At 53.8% G+C, this 6,426-nt stretch overlaps 1 pseudogene; it reads left to right on the top strand.

Annotated features, from left to right (window-relative positions):
* Positions 1 to 1,527: 1,527 nt before the first annotated feature.
* Positions 1,528 to 1,708, top strand: LOC143175575 (U2 spliceosomal RNA; annotated as a pseudogene).
* The last annotated feature ends 4,718 nt before the right edge of the window (positions 1,709 to 6,426 follow it).

Here is a 6,426-nt window from a genome sequence, read left to right as displayed (position 1 = left end):
GGCTAAGATCAAACTCTACTGGCATAAAACTCACCCAGAACGCTTCTCAGCCTTATGAATAAGATCAAAGTGTAAAAGGATAACACACATCCAAATCGCTTCTCGTCCTTATGGCTAAGATCAAATTACACTCGGATAACACACATCTAGATCGCTCCTCGGCCTTATGGCTGAGATCAAAGTGTACTCTCATAACACACATCGAGTTCGCTTCTCGGCCTTATGGCCATTTATTTATCATTTCGTCTATATAACTATTAATGTTCTATCTATCTTACTCTGTTTATTTAACTACTTATTTATTTAGTTATTAACTCATTTAATTATATTCTTTTCCTGGTTTTTATTTATCTATTTACTTAACCATTTCAAACATACTGACTAACGATATATTTATCTGTTTAGTTACATATTTTTTTCTTTTTTCTTTCATTCTACTTACGTATTTATTTATTTATGTAAACATTTATTTATTTACATATTTATCTATGTACATATTTATTCATCTACATATTTATTTATTTACATATTTATTTACATATCTGTTTATTTTTTCTTTCTGAACTAACTACGATATTTGGTAACGATTTCTTAATTAGTGATGTGACACTGGTTCTAATTATTCATCAATTTGGTACTCTTTCTTTTATTTTTCTTTAATTTTTTTATATTTCTGATTTTTTTATCCCAGTTTATTTATTTATCTATTTATTTATTTATTTATTATTTATTATTTATTTATTTATGTACTTGATTATTTTATCTATCTGATCTATTCATTTTAATCATTCCCTGCCTCAACCGCCTACTCTAATTCTATACTAACCGCTTCTCTATAACTGCACTTCCGCGTATGCGCCCTAATTGAAATGCGAAATAGCCGCTACTGAGATGCTTTTAATCGTATTTATATTTATATATCTATTTATTTTATTTTATTTTTGTGCTGTTTTCTATGGCGAAGGCCGGGGCACAGTAGAGCCCGGATTTGACTAGGAACTACATATTATGTACATATTTAACCACTGAATTGTATATATTGAAAATTACCTTTAGCTATATATCTACACTTATATTTATTTTGTCCATATTTATTTATGCTATGTATATTTGTTTATTTAATCTTTAATGTTTATTCTCGCTTATTTCTGTTTGGTTATTTATTTTATCTATTTATTTATTTATTTATTTATGTATATATATTTCTGTGCCTCTTCTTTTCTTGTTTATATTTATGTATGCTATGTATATTTGTTTATTTAATCTACGCTACTATTATTTATTTATTTATATAATTTATTCTAGTTTGGCTATTTATTCGATTAACTATCTACTTCCACTAGTATATACATATTCAGACTCTTGCTAGATTCATATAAATGCTAAGGTGTTTATGAGATAAGAGCCACCGCCGATTGAGATCTGAAAATAGCGACAGACGCTATAGAGTTATATCAACTATTTTGCCTTCGCCATAAAGGCGCTACTATGTATCCACCCCCAGCCAAACAATGTAAGGCTGGGGGAACATTCTTTGTGAATAAAGCGCTTTTTATCTGTTCTTATCAGCTTAATATCTGATACACTCCGCATCGCGGAGTCAGAAAATTAACGCGATTTTTGGATTCAGGCGGATCGCTAGGGCTCGCTCCACTTCCGCCGTGAGTCGGCCCGGCACTGCAGTGCCGCCAGAAACGGCTCAATTAGCGCTGCTAATTAGAGCTCTTATTTTTTTCACCTGCTGGACCGACTCGGGACTCCAAAGAGTAAGCCCCTTAATATTCTGGCTCCGCGAAGTCCCGAAATCTCGGTAAATTCACCCGCCGCGGTACTACGCAACAGTGCGGGCCGAGTTGCGATCGGGCGTGTGCGCGGCAAGGTCTGTTCACGATCAGTGCTCGAGGTGTTGTGCGGTAAAGTGTGATAAAGTGCCTTCGCCACGGGACCGGATCAAGCCTGCGCGGGAGTACACCTGCGCCGCCCACCTGCGCGGGAGGATCACCCGCGCATCACCACCTGCGCCGCCCACCATCCTGCTTCCGTGGACAACCGAGGGAGAGGACGACCAGGGTCTACTGAGGGTCTAAGAGGGTCCTAGGGCAACCAGCCCTCTACTTGGACGCCAACAACCACCACAGGCCAACCCCATCAGCCCTGGTCTTCCTCTACGTGGGTCACCCAACACCGCTACGACCCACCAGGACTTGGCCATCGGCAACCCCGACGGGAAGGACGGCTCGCCTGATCCACGTCTACCTCCGCTGGATCAGGAATCAGGAGCGAGGTGTTATTCCCCTCGGAGAGAGCTCCTGCATCGCTGGACTCCTGCGCCGAGTGAGTCTCTCTTCTCTTTCTATCCCCCCGGCAGTGAGGAGGGTAACGCAGCCGGTCTCCAGCCGTCTGCGGTGCTCGAATCATCGTCGGTAGTCCTCTACCTTACCCCTACGCGTCCACCCACTCCTCCGATCTCTCTCATCCGTTGAAGTGTATCAACGGACCGGGACGCGTGAGGTCCGAGTCGAGTGGCGCCTCCACTTCCTTCTTTTCCCTTCAGTCACCGCCCGCGTGGAGGCTGACTCCACTCACCCGTTAGTTAGTGCAGTCCTCGGTGGAGTGGGTGATTCCGTCGCTCTTCCTCCATCGAGATCGCTGCACTCCTCCGTAACCGTCACCTGTTAGTCTCCCTACCGACTGCCACGTCGGAGGCTGTCATTTTTCCAGGCAGTCTTCGACACCGGACTTAGTGCCGGCGGAGTCAGTAGGGTGTTAGCGCGTGGCGGTATTCCTTCTGTCGCTTTGGACTTAGTTTTCTCTTCTCTTCCTCTGTTATTCCCACTCTGTCTATCCTCCCCGTTTCGCCTCGCTGTGGCACTTAGAAATATTTGCCACAGCAACTCTGTCTCTTCTTCTGTCTCACTTAGCGTAGGACTTAGTCTTAAGAGCGATGCAGGACCGCGGTGATAGTGCGTCAGTCACCTCCTGCACTACCGAGGGGAGTAATAATCTCGCCCTGGTGACTCCCTTCCCGGCGGAGTTCCGATGCCCTGCCTGCTTCGGTGTCCCCGGGATCAGGATGAGTGGCGTGTACAAGTCCCACACGGATTTGACAAAGCACGCCCGGAAACATCATCCGGGCGTTGTCTTGACGTACAAGTGTCGTGAGTGCAGCTTCACCGGCGATGGGAGGTATCCTATCAAGGTGGAGAGGCTGCACCGCGACTTTTTACACAAATCCGACCAACAGAACAATCCGTGTGGGACTTGTACAGTTCCCGTGACAGGTTCGACCGGTTCGAGCAACACCTCTCGTCGGGGGAGTTCCGCGTTATTCGCCTCCGTAGAACCGCGCGCTGTTGCGTTAGCTGCTGCCAATTTGGCGGCCCTGTCCCCGCCCCCGCAAACGACGTGCGCCGCGACGTAGCCGCCCACCCACACCCTTTCTACGACGAGGGATTCAACGGGGACGGCAATCACCACCTGCACGACGCGCCGCACAATGGCGGCAGCGGCAACAACAACGGCAACAGCTAAAACATCTGCAACTACGACGGGGACAACAACGAGGACTACGAGGACGACGACGAAGACGACGACAACGAGACCGGCGGCTAGGGGGGGGTGGGGGGGCAAAGCGCGGCCCTGAAGCCGGTCCAGCACTCTCACGCTAACCATCACCATTGGGCCGACTACCAGCGCCCGGCCCGCGCCCCCGACCCCTCGCCACACAACCAATCTACACCAAACCCAAGGGAACGCTACCGGTCAATAAGAGCGGCAGCCCGCTGCGGCGATCGGGGTCGACTGCTCCTATGACATCGCCGCCGGCTGCAAGGGCGCCTGCTACCGGGAGGGGCTCCGATCCCTCAGCCGCTACCACAACGAGGCTCACCCCACCGGGCAGAAGAACGGCCCCCGCTACCAGGGGGTCGACTGGCACCCCTCCAGCGAGGACCCCACCCGTCAAGACCCCGCCCACCACCACCCAAGGGCGGGTGACACGGGGTACGAGGGGTGCCAGCGCCCCGGTGGAGGTGGGCAGAAGAACCACCACCACCACACGGGGGACGGTAGCGGCTCCGACCGGAGCCAGAAGAACGCCCCCGAGATTAGGAGGGACACCCACCGCCCAAACTCCATCTCCAAGGGCGGTGGCTCAAGGGAAGGGTCCCTCCAGCGGCCCATCACCACCTCGGGCCGCTCAAAGGAAACCCTCGGGGGTAAGGACAGCGGCTTCGCCATCATACGCCGCCGTCACAGCGGGCACCCCTTCCCACACGTCACCTCCCTCGCCGATAGACGTCGCGCCGGAAAGGGGGCTGCGTACAGCAACCAGGGCCACCCCTACACCGCCCGGGCCATCACCACCACCACCAAGACGCAGCCCCCCACCGAGGAAGCACCGTAGCCCCAGGACGCCGCCGACCATCCGATAATGACCCCCCTGCCTATTGTAGGAGGAGCGATGGTAGCCAGGCCGCTACCACCATCTCCAGCGGCCCCGCTCCTCCCACCCATCGAAGAGGTGGAGGTGCCACAGCCGGCCGGGGCAGCCGCAACCCCGGAATCATCACCGGAGCCGTGGCGAATCGCCGCTGGATCCCGCCGACGCCACCACCGCGGGATCCTGTTGTCGAGCTCGTCGTCCGAAGAGGAGGCGCAGCCGCTGCCGCCAGAGAAGAGGACGACGACGCCTCCTCTACCACCGCGAGAAAAGTCCCCCGCCCGGCCGCCACCGGGCAGCAGCAGCAGCAGCAACAACAACAACAGCGCCGCGCACAATAACGCGCATCGGCCTGGAGCAGGGTGCTCCGGGGCGCCCTCGGTGAGTAGCGTAACATCGTTTAGCCTTTCGCTACTCCCGAGTGTCCCACGTAGTGCCCCCGGCTCCCTTTTTACTTTGCGGGAAGGGGTAGTTTTAAATCGCGCGGGGAGGGATAATCGGAGGCCCGTCACCGTTGATGTAACCGTGAGGGGTGCTCCTGCCTCCGCGACGGAGGCGACCGCACCTGCGAGAAGTCGCAGAACGACCGCACCCTCGCGTGCCTCGGGACCTCGTGAGCCCAGGCGTCCTGCGGCATCCGGGCATTCCTCTCGAAGAAGGGGCGCCATCCGGCCTTTGGTTGGGGAAGCGTTTCCTTCGGAGAGAGAGTTGCTGATCGGCATTGCGCAGAACGCTGGCTCCCTGGAGCAGCTGGAGGATGTTGCGAGGGAAATCGCAGCATACCTGCAGGGCTTCAGAGTCGGGGGCCGACCACGAGAGGGGGCGGGACGGATAGGCCCCAACGGCTTGCGAGAGCTAGGGGCGTGTCGGGCGACCAAGCGGCTCGCGGTTCGAACGGTCACCGCGATCGTCCTGTGTTGGCAGGTGGACCAACGCGGGGAGACCAGGTAAGGGAGGCTACGCGGATACAACGGCTCTTCAGGCAGAACCGCCGGCGTGCTGTTCAGGAGGTGCTCATGGGCCCGTCCTTGCACTGCAAAGTGCCTAAGGACAGGGTACATGAGTACTTTCTCAACATGTACTTACCGACGGGGAACCTGGGAGCTAGGCCTCCCCCGCCTTCCATCGAGGCTCCAGACGAGGCCAGCAATGTGGCCTTGGTGAAGCTCTTAAAAATGAGTGAGGTAGATCGTCGGATCAGGCGTATGACAAACTCTGCGCCCGGTCCCGACGGTCTAACTTACAATGATCTAAAAAGGGCAGATCCGGGGTCACATTTGCTGACCTCATTGTTCAATTTGTGTCTTCGTCTGGAGTCGGTCCCCTCGTGTTGGAAAATTTCCAACACTGTGCTTGTGCACAAAAAGGGCGATAGCCACGACCTGTCAAAACTGGCGACCGCTGGCCATATCTGACACGACCCCGAAGCTCTCCGCCGCTGTTCTGGCTGACCGTCTCGTCGCGTGGTCGGTCCAGAACAAGCGCCTAAGTCCCGCGCAAAAGGGCTTCTTGCCGTACGAGGGGTGTTATGAACATAACTTCGTGCTGCAGGGGGCCCTTACAGACGCTCGCAGGTGGCGGCGTCAGGCAGTGGTGGCGTGGTTGGACCTGGCGAACGCGTTCGGCTCGGTCCCCCACGCCTCCATCTACCAATCCTTCGTGGAGGCCGGGGTTCCCTCTACTCTTCAAAATATTCTGAAGAGTATGTACCACGGTTGCACCACACGGGTGCTGAAAGCCGACGGGTTTACCGACCCCGTTCCGATCCTCTCCGGGGTGCGCCAGGGCTGTCTGATGAGCCCTGTGGCGTTTAACCTCGCCCTGGAACCGGTGCTGCGCGCAGCTACTGGGACCTCGGCGGGTTACACGCTGCACGGCCATCGGCACAGTGTCCTGGCGTACGCGGACGATCTCGCGTTGATCGCCGACACCCCGGAGGGTATGGAAACGCTGCTAAAGGCAGTGGGTGCTGCGGCGAGTGGCAT

This window comes from Nomia melanderi, unplaced genomic scaffold (assembly GCF_051020985.1).
Source record: "Nomia melanderi isolate GNS246 unplaced genomic scaffold, iyNomMela1 scaffold0134, whole genome shotgun sequence".
NCBI classification, from domain to species: domain Eukaryota; kingdom Metazoa; phylum Arthropoda; class Insecta; order Hymenoptera; family Halictidae; genus Nomia; species Nomia melanderi.
This window is presented reverse-complemented; position numbering and strand designations above follow the sequence as displayed.